At 38.3% G+C, this 16,387-nt stretch overlaps 1 long non-coding RNA gene across 1 annotated transcript; it reads left to right on the top strand.

Annotated features, from left to right (window-relative positions):
- The first annotated feature begins 278 nt into the window (after positions 1 to 278).
- LOC117418173 (uncharacterized) lies at positions 279 to 15,809 on the top strand. The gene is made up of 2 exons (XR_004660906.2): positions 279 to 686; positions 15,183 to 15,809. It is a non-coding gene; the product is annotated as an uncharacterized LOC117418173 (long non-coding RNA).
- The last annotated feature ends 578 nt before the right edge of the window (positions 15,810 to 16,387 follow it).

Here is a 16,387-nt window from a genome sequence, read left to right as displayed (position 1 = left end):
TATTGAGAGGGGGGGGGGGAGGTGTAGGCTTGCTATCATTGGAGTGCATGCTTCACATGCTTGGCTGGGTATATAAGCACTGGAAATGTGGCCCTGTTTCCTAATTATAGTAAAAAGTTATTTTTTTTTTAATGCTGAAAAAAGATATCTGTGTCCGCCGGCCCCTCGCTGCACCTTTTTTTGTCTGCGGTTGACCTTTATCTCGATCTGACCTCGGAGTGAGGGGGATGTCTGTGTTCGGGGGTGGGGTGGGGGGTTGTGAATGGAGATTCTGCAGAGCAGAGGCAGTCTTGATGCATCAAGGTGTGTGGGGCGAATAAAAGAAAGGTGGCGTCTCCTTTAAGCTTTGTCCTTCAACACTCCATACCTTTTACCTCTCGCAATGTCTTTCTCTTTTTTTATTTTTTAACCCTTAAGCACTACCTGCCAGCGACGCCTTGTTTTTATAATAACGTCCTTCCGCTTCCAAGGGCCTTTCCTCCTTTTTTTTTCTCCCCTCTTTCTGACTCCTGCATAAGAGAGTCACAGCAGATGCCTGCCGGCTGCAGCATGAAGTGCGTTACTACCTTGTGATTCCGTGACCCTCCTCTTTGCATCCCTAACTCTCAAAAGCTGATTCAGCTTTCAGCTAGTGCTCCGGTCGGTGACTGTACTACTGCTGCTGCAACTGGAATCTCTCACAGCTGGTATGTCTTCCTCCTCCTGTTTCTCTCTCTGTCTCTCTCTCTCATGCGCTTTCTTTTTTAATGTTCTTTCTTTGTGGAACTTTACAAGGCGAGTTGTTAGGGAAGGGGTCTAAGCCAGCCGCCGTGCCTGACAAACTTGCTATAAGGAAATGTGGGTTAGTTGACTATGCTGTACTTGTATTTGTAGCATGGGTAGCATGCATGTGGATTTGTGTGTATGGGTGCATGCCTGGGTGTGATGTGCGTGTGCTGTTTAGTACGTGTATGGTATGCAAGAGGTTGTTGTTCTTTTCTGGCACACTCTGCATTTAAAAGAAAAAAAAACTGCAGAGCGTGCAGTCCACTGGAATGATCTACATTGAAACGTTAGACCTTTGACATGCTCTCACTCTGCAAGGTTAAACAGCCCTTTAATGCCTCGTGCTGATGCTACCAGTAGCTTAATGGCTGCTGACTAAATAATAAGCTAACCCAAACCTGTAGACCTCGTTAGTGTATTAAAAGACACATTTTTGGCAGAAGTCTTCAAGCAAAAGCGTGTTTAACCTTTCGCAGCCTGCGTCAGCGCTTTGGAGTTTGTTGGGTTTGTCTGATTATCCAACAAATGTTTAAAAAAAAATTACATTTTAAAACAAGACATTTTTTTTTTGTTTAATTATTATTATTGTTTCTGAATATATAAATAAATTTAAAAAATGATCTACTGATCTGCAATGTAAATATTTGTGTCCTTGTCAAGCATATAACCTTTGGCATGTTTTAACTGGAATAGCTCAAAATAGATAGCATATTCCCTCAGTTCAAGTTGAAGAATCAAAACTAGCCAGAAAGCTTCAAATAAGGACAGTGCAAGAGTTTGTTCTTCAAATGTCCCTTATAATGTGCACCTGGCATGTTTAAACTATGAATAGTGGCATTTGTGGCTGTTAACTACACCGCCTAATCCAAAGAGCAATGTCTATCTATAGGTATCTGAAATTTAATGCAAAGGCATATTTTTAGTTGGGGGGGGGGGATGGAGTTAGAGACTGCTTGCTGTTAGCATATGCCATCCTCTGTCATTTCATTTGCAGAACAGGTACGTTAAGCGAGATCAACTCAACCTGTCTCCATCTTTCTCACTCATGCCAGTTTAAAAACAAGGGTTAATCCTCACCACTGTTAACCTGGATTACAGGTTCGTAGATGAGAGAGGAAAGGCTGTTCATTAATTATTGTAACATCAGGGACTGGAAGTTGTAAAATGCACGCATGCATGTGTGTGAGTGTGCTTAGAAAGGTATGCCCTCTTTATCTTTGAGTAATGGAAATGATGAATAGCTTCAAAATGTTAGCTGGGAGTGAAGTCTCTTAATTCGTTTCATGTGCTTGTTGAGTCATATACAGATAATAATGATCACAACAACAATAATAATAATTGTAACGATTAATCTAAACTGTCTGTTCTTTGTGTAGGCTTTTTATTAAGAGGACAAGATATTAGTTAGATTTATGAGCAAGACTTTTAGTTTCATTACTGGCAGCTGCACGGTTCTATCCTGTGTAAATACGCATCGCACGCAACATTCAAACACTTCATTCGCTGACTTAATCACTGTGCTGCAATAATTTAATATGTCAAGGAAAATGTGTATCTTTTATAAACACATCTCTGTATTTTAGACAACGTTTCACAGAAGGAGACTGACGTCGATACAGACAGAGAAATGTTGTGCACTTTTTTAAAATCATTAGTCACAGACGATACAGCTAAAAGTATTGCCTGACAGGAACATAAAATGATTTAGCATATATTTAATTGTATGTAAAGAAGCGTGTCTCTCATTCCCAACCTGGTGTACATTTCTAGATGTTGACACATTATTATTATTATTATTACAAGTTATTTTCTAAGTAAAAACCTTATTGCAGGCCATCCACAAACAAGATCAAATAAAAAATGATATTATTTTTAAAGTATGGTAAACTGAAATATATATATATATATATATATCTATAGTAGAAAAATGAGTAGTAATGAGATAAAAGCATGCCTGGAATTATTCCACTTGTTAAGTTTACTTAAAATCCTTTCCAAGTATTCATTAAAGGAATGCAAGAAACGGCAAAATTCATTAACACCAATGGCAGCCATTCCGCATTTGCCTGTAAATTGGTATTGATCCATCAGGAGGGGGTGGGGGTGTGGGGGTGGCTTGGAAAGCAGGGGGAGGGGGCAGTGAAATGGGTGTGCAGGTGAATGGACAAGTGAAGCATACCATTACAGCAGTGCTGAATGAGCAGAGTGTGCCCTGTGTGACCCTGTGCTTGTGCCTGGTGCCTAAATCCTGCCCATAATAGCCTCCCATTCAGGGCAAGCATCAGTTTCTGCAGTGCAGCCCAGACCACATTGTTGCAAGAGCTTTAAAAGCTCAGAGAGAGAGAGAGAGAGAGAGAGAGAGAGAGAGAGAGAGAGAGAGAGAGAGAGAGAGAGAGAGAGAGAGAGAGAAAGTAAGTGACAGAAGCAGAGCAAGAGACAGAGAGAGACGGGAGGGGAGAGAGAGAGAGATAGAGGGGAGGGAGACTGGTTGGAGCATATGATCTAGGTTCTAGCATCCCGGCCTAATCAGTCTCTCAGTGGCAACCTTCAAATTTCTCTCGAAGCCTGCAGATGTCTCTGGTAGATGGAATGAAGTGGAGGCATCTGATTTTTTGGACTACATCCGCCTCCAAAGTTTTTGGAGAAAAAAGGGCTGAAGAGATGACTGATTACTGAAACAGAGAAATGGTTTGCAGTTTAGATTTTTGTTGGGGGGCGGGGTGGGGGGGGGGGGGGGTGAGTCAACTTGTCAGCTTTGGAATCACTAGAGTAATAGGTAAGCATTATTTTATTTCTTTTTAGAGTCTTGCATTTTTTGTTGCACTAAAGGTTGAAGTATATTATGTTTGTAGTGCTTGAAATGTGTTCATTGTATCACAAACAGAAAAAAATGAATCTGTAGACTGTAATGACCTTTGACAGCGATTAAAAAAGCAACTACTACAGGTTTGGATCCCTACAAAAGAGCTACATAGGTGAGGTTTAAAACTAGGGCCTGTGTTCTGACAGATAGAATCGTACATGGAGGAAATAGTCAAAAGCGTTTTTTTTTAATTTTAAAAACATTTGATAACAGTTGTATTTAGTTTGGGCTTACGAGCTTAGATTTTTCAAGTGCATGGTCTAAATTATGACCTCACTTTCCTTAATTGAATAAATTGAAGATTTTTGTTTAAAAATTGCTTTTGGTCCTTAAACATAGACGATACACTTAAACGTACATAAATTGCATTTATTTTGAAGTCATTTGGCATTATCTGGAACATCATAGGCAATTTTCTAATGTAGTGCGTTTGGTATTTATATTGTGCGTTTTTTATTTAATTGAAAGCACCAATAATTAAGCAAAGGCTCTCAAGTAATTGATGAAAAATTATATATAAATTAATCATTAATGTACTGTATATATAGGAGGTTGGGGGTTGCAGGTTTCGACAGATCTTTGACAAACACTCTGGAGGCTGAAAGCCTGAATCAGCACTTATTATTTCCCAGCATAATCGTATGTGCATATTGAAACTACCTGCTTGGGAGACATACTACTTTATATGCCCATATGAACATGTCTAGCTATGGAATGTAAAGAAGTATGTATCTTAGGTAGGGGATCTCTCTCAGCGCAGAGCAGAAGACAGGCAAACAGGACATTCAAATGTATTCATTAAATACTCTACTCATTAAAATGAAAAACAGGAACATACATCACTTACTTTTTCCTTGTCCCTAGATTTTTTTTCATGAGCAAATGCGTCATTCTCTTATCGACCCCGACATTACTAACTTTTCATTCGTCTGTTTCTCTTTATTTATTTTTTTTAACGCCATAGTACATGACAATTAAAAACATTGCATTGAATAGGAATGAGAATATGGCTATAAAGATCAGTTACAATGTACATGCATTTTTTTTTTTTTTTTTTTTTTTTTTTATAATTTAGTTAGTTATAATTTAGTCACCAATGGTTTTTTACCCTGGTTTTCGCCCCAATTTGGAATGCCCAATTATTATTTGTATCCTGGTTCACCACTGCAACCCCCTGGCGACTCGGGAAAAGGAGGCTGGAACACGCGTCCTCCGAAACGTGTTCCTGCCAACCTGTCATTTTTTGCACTGCGGATCCACAGCGAGGCCACCAGACCTATAGTGCCGAAGGACACAGATCTGAATTGCTCCACTGCAGACCCGCAAGTGCCCTATCAGCCACAGGGGTCACTGACGGGTGGTGAACCATGGATTCCCCTGCCGACCGAAGCCCTCCCTACCCAGGCGGTGCTCGTCCAATTGTGCATCGCCTCCTAGGAAACCTCGGTTACGGTCTGCAATGACATAGCCTGGATTCGAACCTGCGATCTCCAGGCTATAGGGCGCATCCTGCACTCCACACGGAGTGCCTTTACTGGATGCGCCACTCAGGAGACCCCAATGTACATGCATTTAATAACATGAAATCTGAAACAACCCGCATGGGCGTTGAGCAAAATCATCTGTTTTCCGTCAGATACATTTGTTGACTTATATCAAACCTGGATTACTTGAGGTGGCTGTTTATTTTCAGGCAATCAAGCACATTTTGTGTCAATAATTTCCAAAGCTGACACAATTCTATTTTGACCGACTGTATATAAACCGCAGTGTCACTTGAAGCTCAGCCTGGTGCATTTCCTTTCTCCCAGTTTCCCAGTGGATTGAGGATCGTGACGCAGTGCTTGTATTGTTCTGTCACTTTGCCTGTGTCAGCAGGTGGAAGTGCTCATCAGGACATTAAATATTCAATCATATTGACGACGGCAGAGCCTTTGAAAGGCAGTGCCACAAGACCAGACCTTGCTGGGTCCATTTTGTGCTTGGCATATGGCATGTGTTATTAGTCGTGGTTTTTGGTAACGTGGGGTCAGGCAGTGTAGGAAAGTTTCCAGTAAAGACGGCGTTACACCAGTGCTGGAGCAGCAAGAGATAAAACCAGGTGTCAAGGGCCGGCCCTCAGGAGCCATTGACAAGCCAATTCCAACTAGGCCTTAAATATGAAGTATGATGGGAAATACATTTGTCACAATTACCCTGAAATACTGTACTGTACAAAATATCAGATATTTAAAAAGTATACATGAGAAGAGACTCACACCTCTTCAGTTTAATTCAATGGCAGTGCTGCCTGACACTCCCTGCCTTTTACTAGTGCCTGTGTTCTGTGGTGTGTGTTCTGGGGTCATGCCAGGCTTTAGAACACAGTAGCAAAAAATGCATTCCGGAACCAGGATATTACAATTATGTTTTGTAATATTCTGTATTGGAAACAAAAAGCTATGGGGTTTATTTTTGTGATCTTAGCAGCGATTGATCTTAATACTGCCGGCTTAAAAACGGTGACCAGAGGTCCTGGTTTGACTGGGATGGTCCCCTTTTCCAGTCAAATGTCTTGCTGTCCCAACATTTTTCTCCAAAACTTAAAACATAAAACAGCGCCAGATAGCAATGCTTTCATGAAACCGTCGGCAATCATATTAAAATATGTTTCCAGGATAATATCTTGATATAGGTTACTATACTAAATTAAAAGTATGCCAAATGTTAGAAATGAAGGGTCAAAATAGCAACACGTATGGTTAGAACATGTAGTAGTTAAACATGGCCCCGGATTGGAAAGAGAAGGTACAGTGGTTGTGTACCAGTCACAGGTTTTTGCTACAAGTTTAATGTGATAACAGTAATGGTGATATAAGCACTGTAGTCAAATCAGAAGTATTTTTACTCTATGTGTTCCAGTTCTGAGCTTAGGAAATCTAGTCAATCTCAAAACATTGTAAACGTGTTTTCTAATGCTAACCTGTAACAGTTCAATAAAGCACCGGCTGAACTAATATAGAGTAAAGGGTGTCAGGTCATTTAAACAGAGCCCCTTTAGAGTGTTAAAACAGCCCCTGAACAATGGAATGGAAACCCCTATGAAAACAACAGTGTGTCTGATAGAATGGTACAGGGCCTGCTTTAAACATACACTACATCAGTGTAGCTGCAGTGAGACTGGGGACATGGCAATTTCTGAGCTGGCCTACTCATTTCACTCCTAGGATCCCAGCTACTGAAGCTAATGTTTTTACCAGTTTAGGGTTGCATGTTTTTAGTCTACTAAAACAACCAGATCTGAAAGCTTTTCAATCATTCACAATTCAGCGTGTGCAGTAGATCGTTGGTGGTGTTTTTTGTTTGTTTGTTTGTTTGTTTTGGTCTATTTGAAAGTATTTTCATTTACATTTCCTTTTGAATTAACTACATCGTTATGACGAAGTTTAATGGAGATAATTAAAACCGTGGTGGGATGTAGGTATGAGGTATAAGGGAAGGAAATAGTGATACAGAGACCTATTTTTTATTTTAATACCTAATAGCAGCAGTGGAAAAGATCTGCAATCTGTACCAGCCTGTTTATATTCATGTGTCAGCATTTACATGTTTGTTTGTTTTTTAAGTCAAGTTTCAATTGTAGCATAAAAAACCTGAAACATTGAAAATTGCATTGAAAAGATATATTTCTGTCGTGATATATTTCTACCCTGTGGAAACTGGAGCAAAGGTGTTAAAAGATAGCCAAGCAGTAAAAGTATGAGGAAAACAGAGTGGAGTGGAGATACTGCATGAAACCCCAGAAGAGGATGCAGCACCGGAATTATGTTCACTCCTGAAAAGTGAACTTACTGTACAACTTAAAATGGATGTACTGCTAAAATTAATACGTTGAGTAATTAAAATTCAGTGAAGCCATAAACCAGCGGAACATAATTAAAATAACAAGGGCGTTCAGATGTCAACACTTTTAGCCAACATTTGCTATATAGATATAATGTAATACAATTAAAACTGATATATATATATATATATATATATATATATATATATATATATATATATATATATATATATACACACACACTGTACACTGTAGCTTGTTATAGTATGAGATACAGCAAAGGGACTGGACAACTCAGAATTCCTAAAACATGATTGAAATCGAATGGCTGATAGAGCACTACAGTATAATATGTACACAGTTGCAAGTCAACTTAAACATGTAAAAATATTCAGCATCAGTCAATGGGCTTCACTAAAGTGGATTCTCATCAATGTCAGCCCCTTGAGGTCTGGATCAATCGATCTTTTCTACTGTATTAGAGATTCCTGAGATAGACATTGCACTGACTGAGGTACAGAGTTCTTTTCTGATTTTTTTCAGCTGTTAGATAAATAATTGGCTAATAACTTAGCACCTTATTAGTACAGCTATTGCTATTTTATAAGGCCATTTGCACTTATCAGTAATTAGTTAAAGTAAGTAGTATAAAAATGTGGTCTGTAAGTAGTTTTGGGCAGTGTAAAAAGGTGATCTGTAAGCTGTGTAAAAAGGCCCAAGGCAGGACGTTTGTGTTGAGCAGACACCTGCCACATGCTTGAGCAGCCAGGCTTGCAGGGAGACACCCAGGCGAGGGGGTTTGAAACTGGGTCTGATGGAGGAATGTGCAGTCGGGGACAGGGTCTGTCTGATGCATTGCTGCGGGTTTGCTATACTGTGAGAAATGCTTGTAGCAGCAATGCAGGAGTGTTTTTTTTTTAATTTTTATTTGCATACCTGATGTGTTGGCGGTCTAGGTTTTAAATTTGTTAATGATTCCCTAAAAAGAAAAAAAAAGAGTGTCTTTATGTTTAAGGGTTTTTTTTGTTTTGTTTTTTTCAATGAATTTGGGTCTTGCAATTTAGGTGCCATACCACCGAATTTAATTTCTTCAGTATCTTCTTCAGTATTTCACTGCAACAATTAATAGCTTATTATTATTATTTGTATCTTTAAGTGCAGTATAGCAAACACATTCATTAATCTAAATGCTTTTTAATCTAATATAGATATAAAGTCCTGAACATTTTAATTTTGAAAAAACCTTTTCATACACACACACACATACATATATATATATATATATATATATATATATATATATATATATATATATATATATATATATATATATACTACGTTTATTTAGAAATGTACATTTTTCAAGAGGAATTCCAATTTCAAATTCTGGGCAATATACTTTTTTAGAAACTTTTATCTTATTTTATAAATAATCCAAGGCAATTGGATTCATGGTGTTTCAAGATGAATATTTCACATACATCTCATAAAGCTCATGTTGCAAAGCTATCAAAAAGGGTTGATTGTGCTTGTTTGTGTAATCAAGATCTCCTCTTAGCACAGCTCTTCCTATAGAGACTCTGACTGCTATCGTGTAAATCAATACTTTACAAACTCACTGTTGAGTTGTTATTTTTTAAACAATCCTCTATTCCTGTACCGCACCAAAAGAATAATATAAATCTTCTTAAAATAAGTCTGTTTCAATTCTCTTTAAAAATGTATATAATTAGCATTAATCACACTGTACATTTTTATTAAAAAGCACGAAAAGTCTTTTGTTTTATTAGAAGGTTTTAGGTGAATGTAATACCGGGCAATGCATTTCATTTACACTTATTCTTAACACTTAAAAATGTTATATGCCTTTAACTTGACTCTTTGGCGCTACACGTTTTAAATAAAAACTGAGATTACTGTACCTTCCTCACTAAAGGTAATGGATTTCTTTTGATTCTATTCATACTGCATTGCAATATGGTTTGTGTGTAACCCTAACAGCCAGGGCAGAGGTGTAGAGAATATTGCAGCGAGGTGTAAAATTGGAACTACCATTAGCAATCAGGAAATTTGAGAATCGTTACTATAAATCGTTTGCCGTCTGAGAACAATAAAATATGTGTGTTGAAGGGTGACTAATTTCTCAGAGATATACACACGAAGCGCAGAAGTGATTAAAGTTACACTGTTTAATGTTAGTCTTTCTTTCCTGAAAGTCTTTCACTCTGTCATGCAGTCAGTACCTGTTCTCTTATGTGAAAAACATTACTATATGTCTAGTCTACTGATGGCTAAGCAGCCCAGTAAATTGGAGTGTCTGCAAAGAAACCAGCAGGGAGGGTTAGCAATCTAAATGCAGTAGTGCTCTCAGAAGAAGCTGTAAAGCTTTTTATTGCACAAGTATTTAAAAGCCAAGGCTGGCCCCAGTAAAAACAATAGTGAAGGGGGCGCATCAGCAATCTCATTTGAAACTGTCGTCCCAGCAAGAAAAATGTTCTGTTGAAGAGGAAACCGCCATTAAGCATGATTAGATTGGCCCGTAGGACAGATATTTTAGCTGCAGCAGTAGCCCTGGTCGATCAAAAGCTCCCATTTTGCTTCGGTGGTAAATCTTGTATATATGATTAGCTAAATGAAGAAGAGTGTTGGTAGAGGAGGGGAAAAAAGCAGGAGACTAGACATTTTTTAAAATAAGATTAAACATTTTGAGAGCGAGTCGAGCTTCTTCTTTGATTGGATGTGGTGGTGTTTCACTGAAGAGATCATAGAGCGAAAATCTTGTTATGTTTGGGAGCTTTTAGTTGAAAGTATGTTACCCGGATCAACCAATCAGAAAAGGAATTGTGCTGACTCAGGCTCCGGGGCTGTGCACGTCCGCTTGCAGGAGAAAAAACACAACACTGCACTGCAGTATCTCCTCCTGCCTTGACGCTGGTCTGGTCTGGGGCAGGGATGGAGATCTGATTCCCAGGACTGGAGATGAAGTCCCAGAGGCTTCCCTTACTCTTCTGTCCCCTCCCGAGTCTTTCACCCTGGTTAGCAGAGTGACTTAAAGGCACTCTGAGCTCCGCAGTGTAACCTTGTTAAATTTGATGGTGGGCTCAAAGGTCAGCCATTCATTTTGCGCAGGTTAAAATAATCTAATTAGCAAACTAATTAAAATTTATAGATAGGAGTACTTTACTGGTGCGCGCGTGTGTGTGTGCGCATGTGTGTGTGTGTGTGTGAGTCACTGTGTAACAGCTGAGTCAAGTTAACAATTATGAGGGCTTTCAGAACACATATCATCCTGTTTATAAATATTGCATTTTGTAATTGCATTTGTAATGTTTTGTATTTATTTTATTTGCATTACGAGCATGTACAGCATACTAATCAAAATATAAAACCACTTACACTTTGGGCACTTAAAAAAAAAAAAAAAGCAAATTACACCAAACACAAAATACAGCAAAACACTTAACAAGTATACCGTAATTAAAATATGTTGAGCAATACAGCCCAAAGTTCATCTCTTTACTTAATAAACCTGAGTGATAAACTCAGAGTTGCATCAGAGAGGCCAGCTATGTCCAGTTTTACAGCTCTGTAATGAGGGGGGAAGGGGGGCCTTGTGGTTCAGTGTGGCTTTCTATGCCCAGATAAGGCAAGTACCTCAAAGTGTCCTGCTTGCTAAAAAAGCAACCAGCATGGGACGATAAAGAAGGTGTCTGCCTGACAAGTCAAATCTCTCCAGAACAGCTGCTATAAATAGATGCCATTCCCAGCTGCCACTGAAACCCAGGACATGAAGTGACAACTTTTACTTTATCGTGCACAGTGAGTCTTCTCCTTGAAACCCAATGCAGCAGCTCTAGTGTAAGGTGGCCACTGACTAGCTGTCCAAGATTTACATATAGAGACAGCAGTAAAGATTTTATAAAGACTGTGACCAGCAAAGGTCCAAAAATAATGGACGCTATCCAGACAGCGTAAAACTAGTCAGCAATGAGTTTGAATTACAAAAAGAAAGAGTGTTTGTATTATTAGTAACAGTAGCATCTTGTAATAGTTGTGAATTCAGTTTGATTCTTTTTGATATGTTTGTCAAGCATTTTCTGTCAGGATCACGCTAATGCGTTCCAAAAATGTGAAGTATTAAGAAGGCAATCGTTTGCTTTTGATGTAAAGAACACAAGAAAAATAAAGACATCTCCCCCTCCTGGTGGGCAAATTTTACAGCAGATATAAAAAAAAAAGCATTAGCCCAGAAAGAAATTAAGGAGGAGGGTTGTGTTCTGGTTTGCATGTGTGTATAACCAAAGCGATCATTCATCATACCTCTCATTAGATTAAGGACAATGTATTCACTTTCCTTATCAGGGCATGTAAGAACCCCAAGGAAATGAAATCGAGCGTATAGGACCTCTAACCTCTGCAATAATACAACCTGGGGTTTCTGTGCCAATGCTTTTATCTGCTTTTTATAATGTAACTTTAACTCTATAATTAAACTTTGTTTTTTTTGTGTTACCGCCAAGGCTTGTCTGCTCCGTAATAAGACACAAAAATCTATTTTGCTGTTTTGCAAAGGGCAGCAAAAACAGGCCTGCTTGCTTCTGTGTTCCCCTCTGCGTTCATTTAGTCAGCTCGAAATTGAATTTATGTCTGGGGAAGGCCCTCATCAATTTATTATGCTCTTTTGAAGTTTATTAAAACCTTAAGCAAAAAAACAAAAAATCAGTACTAATGCTTTATCAGTTGATGAAATGTGGACCCCTTTTTGGCTGTTGTTGCGTTTTCTATTCTATTTTTTTAATAGAATTAGGCTTTGCGCACCTTCAGATTTGCACCTACAGATTGGGTTGGATTTCTTCTGAGGACTAAACGTTAAAAGTTTGCTTTCAAACTGAACTGACATTATTTTAAAATATAAAACGTATGCATTGTTTCATATTCTTTGAGTTTAAACTGTTGTATTGCCTGACTATTATTATTAGGAAACTTCCCAGTAGTTATGAAATAAATTAATAGAAATATGTTCGCTGACATTCAAATTGTGCTGCAAAGATCTAGCTTCTATTTGCAATAACCCAAAATGGAAATCGCTGTCTTTTCAGACAAATAGACGTTTCCCAAGGTGACTCGGTCATGGAGACTAACGGGCAGAAGGTCGGTTGTGTCAATCTCCAGTTTCAATTTAATCAAATAAGTATTCAAACTATTCTTTGTGTTTTCACCAGACCTTTATTTTAGATTGCGTTTACAATTAGCAACACCTGTCTGCTGGTAATTTCTGTTTTGTAACATCAGTGAATTGATACTTGAGACAGAGACCATTATTTTAACTAGGACTAGTTCTTCGTTTCTATTTTAATGATCCATATTGCCACTCTTTTACTCTATATCAATTCTGCTTGGGTTTCCCCCCCATAGGTGATTTATTGATTATTAATAACATGACTACATGCAATAAAAATACAGTGAAATAAGGACAGCAGATAATCAGGGTTATATAGTATTGAGATTCACCACTGAAGTAGAAGTAGCACCAATTTGCAAAGAAAGGAATATTTTGATGTTATATTTATTTTGAAAAGCAAAAACGAAGTGGTACTGCTGATCCAATCTGCAATATAGCAATCTCCAATGCAAACCTTGAACTTAATGTGAACTAATGATATATTATCATTCTGCAGTCATTCTAAATGCTTCTTGAATGTAAAACACTGAGTGCCTTGGTCTGCAGTTAAATGAGCACCTCTCATCATGACTGCAGTAGGTTTGGTTCATACAAAACAACGTGGAAATGAATTTATAAGATAACAAGCTAGCGTGACCAAATGCCATAACAACCGTTTTTTTGTTTTTTTTTAACTGTGCATTAAATTTAAAAGCACCTATATTGGAATCACATTTGCAAAAAAAAAAAAAAAAAAAAGTTCCTTGGTAATTACCATGGCAAATGTTCACTTCATTACGATAATGGCAGAGGAAAATCCATGCTCTCTATTGTTGTTTTTTCTTCCACACTAGTTTTTTCAAATGACAAATTACCCATGCAGTTAATCTGGAAATGATTTGTTTAAATAAATGAGAATGGATTGGGTTGTCGTGCCTGGGGATAGGATCCCAAATAATACACCTATCGGCTATGGTTGGGGTCTATATTATTCCAGCTGATTATTATTATTATTTTATATTAGAAGATAGAGAGAGAGAGAGAGAGAGAGAGAGAGAGAGAGAGAGAGAGAGAGAGAGAGAGAGAGAGAGCGAGAGAGAGAGAGACAGAGAGAGAGAAAGAGAGAGAGAGAGAGAGAGAGAGAGAGAGAGAGAGAGAGAGCGAGAGAGAGAGAGAGAGAGAGGTCAATGTAAGCTCATTTTTGCTGTGTGTTGGATCTTACTGCTTCATTAGCAATATTGACAAGCCTGTGATAAATTCTTTGTTTTTAGAAGCCTGTCTTCAGATCATTTATTAAAAGAGCCTATTAGCAGTTAGGAACCCCTGCAGTATAATTCATTGAGATAAAGTTTAAAGAGAACCGTGCAGTGGCGGCTGGTTCCTGGCTCTTGGCAGATCCACATCTCTGCACCCTTGAGCTCCTTGTACGACAGAAGTTAAGTGCCCATATGTCTGCCCATAGAGCAGTAAGGTTACCAGTGACTGCATGACTGTAAAAACTTGCAGGTAATATCAATCTTAACCTGTGGAACCACCGCCACTAATACAGAGATGCTGGCAGTTATAACATTCTACAGCTTTTGTGATGTCATAATGAAATGCTTGAATCGTGCAATGAAGAAACCCATGTGGGTTCCACTATAATATATAATGTTATATCATTGTTCTGCAGGTGTAGTAGCAGTGGATATACCCCAGTGTATGGACCTAAAGGTGCTCTCTTAGGACCTTAATGGTTGATTTGTGCTAAATATTGTATACGGTTTTTCATTGCAACGATTCACTGTATGTATTGCTTTTAGTGTTTCAGTGATCAATACTAACACATGAGCAATTATTATACAAGCAAAGGGCCACTTCTGTTTTGTAAGCAGTTTAACTTAGTGCCGTTAAAGATTACTGTATGGTCACTCACAGTCTGGGAATATAAGACTGCATCCTGAATCTAGTGCAGCCTTAGCTTTCAGTATACCGATTGTAACCTGGGATGTAAGTCAATCGTATTCTCTGATGATGTGAATTAAGTTTTCCTCTACTTTGCTGCTTACTTCCTGAAGCTTAAGTAGTACTCTTACAAAAAATCTATATATACTGGAAGATATTGTCAAATATACTGGAATAAATTGATATGTATTGGCATATATTTTAAAACACCCACTTCAAAATATATTTTACACATGGCTATATATATATATATATATATATATATATATATATATATATATATATATATATATATGTGTGTGTGTGTGTGTGTGTGTGTGTGTGTGCGTGTGTGTGTGTGTTTTGACATTTTATAAGATATTTAACTAGAATAGAATATCATAACATATTGTTTACCATTCCATCCCTGGACAGCCAATTTATAGCCAATAATAATTGAATGAACCCCAACTGTTACACTTTCTTGTGTTTCTTTCTTTCTTTGTGTGTGCGTGTCCGTGTGTGTGCGTGCTCGTGTGCTTGTGCGCGTGCATGTGCGCGTGTGTGTGCATGTGTGCGTGTGCGCGTGTGTGTGCATGTGTGTGTGTGTAAACGAAAGCCTGTTAAAGATGTAACTCATTCTTCAGGTCCTGTGCCTCTGTGTACAGCTCTGCCTTGCAGTCCTGCTGTCCGTGAGCCCCAGAATGCTTTGCTAAAGCTGGTAAAATGGAACCAAATCAACTGTTCAATGGATTTGGTCCCCTTCAACCAGCTGTAGCTGTGCATTGATCGCCCTGCTCTCTGACGCCAGGAGGGTCTGGAGGGTAGAGCACCACAAGCCTGGAGGCTGAAGACAAACAGCCTGCAAGACGTTGTCGATAAGGACATTATGATGGCTGGCATCTTCACATCCATCATCGCTGGTCTCAACTGGTGGGCTGAGCCCAGGTTGTTATGTGGTCCCGGTCAATGCTGTGTAACTGATAGTATTAATCTTGACCTCACTGCCTTATTGATCTGGAGTGTAATTTACCGTTCTGTATCCCAACAGGAGATGGCTTGAATGGGTATGTGCATGTGAACTAAATGTTTCAATTGGGCACTTCTCACGCCCCTTTTTTTCTTTTTCAATGCAGGTAGGTGGGGTTTTCTTTTTAGTTTTGTTTGTTTTTTGGTTTTTTTAAAACGTACGCTTTAAATAAATAAATTGCATTCCTTTTTATGAATTTTAAGTTTGTGTCAAATCAATAAATATGAATTGAGTTCATAAACTATTGAAGTCTGTTGAGTATTTATTTATGCTGTGTTTTATGACTCTTTGCATAAAAGCGAATTCCCCCACTGTGATGTCCTTTCTGTCATCGATTAATAAAAAATAAAAAAAAATCCAACAATGCATTTGCACAACAACTGCCCAGAAATGTAATGGGGAATTCTTCAGGATGAAATCATTCGGAATCAATGACAATTATATTTATGCTTGCTAATTAGCAAAATACGTCATTCAAAGAAGATTGTGGCCACGAATATCTAAAACAAACAAAAAGAAAGCGAGATTGTGATGAAATAGGATCCTCAGATTGAGGAAGGTGGTTCCTCATTTACAGTGGGGTATTATGGGGTTATTGTGGGGGCGGATTGACCCAACACAACCCCACAGTGCACAGCACTTTGCATTGAATTAATACTTAACGGAATATTACCTTAATATGACTAATTTTATATTAATATGACTAATTTTTTTGCTGGAACAAGTATCCTCCAGACGATCCCAAATTGGCAGGACATGCTTTGGCTTAACTAGGAATTGTAGTGCTATACCCCACTCTATACCCCACTCTATACCCCACTC

Source organism: Acipenser ruthenus, chromosome 18, assembly GCF_902713425.1.
Source record: "Acipenser ruthenus chromosome 18, fAciRut3.2 maternal haplotype, whole genome shotgun sequence".
Lineage (NCBI taxonomy): Eukaryota > Metazoa > Chordata > Actinopteri > Acipenseriformes > Acipenseridae > Acipenser > Acipenser ruthenus.
This window is presented reverse-complemented; position numbering and strand designations above follow the sequence as displayed.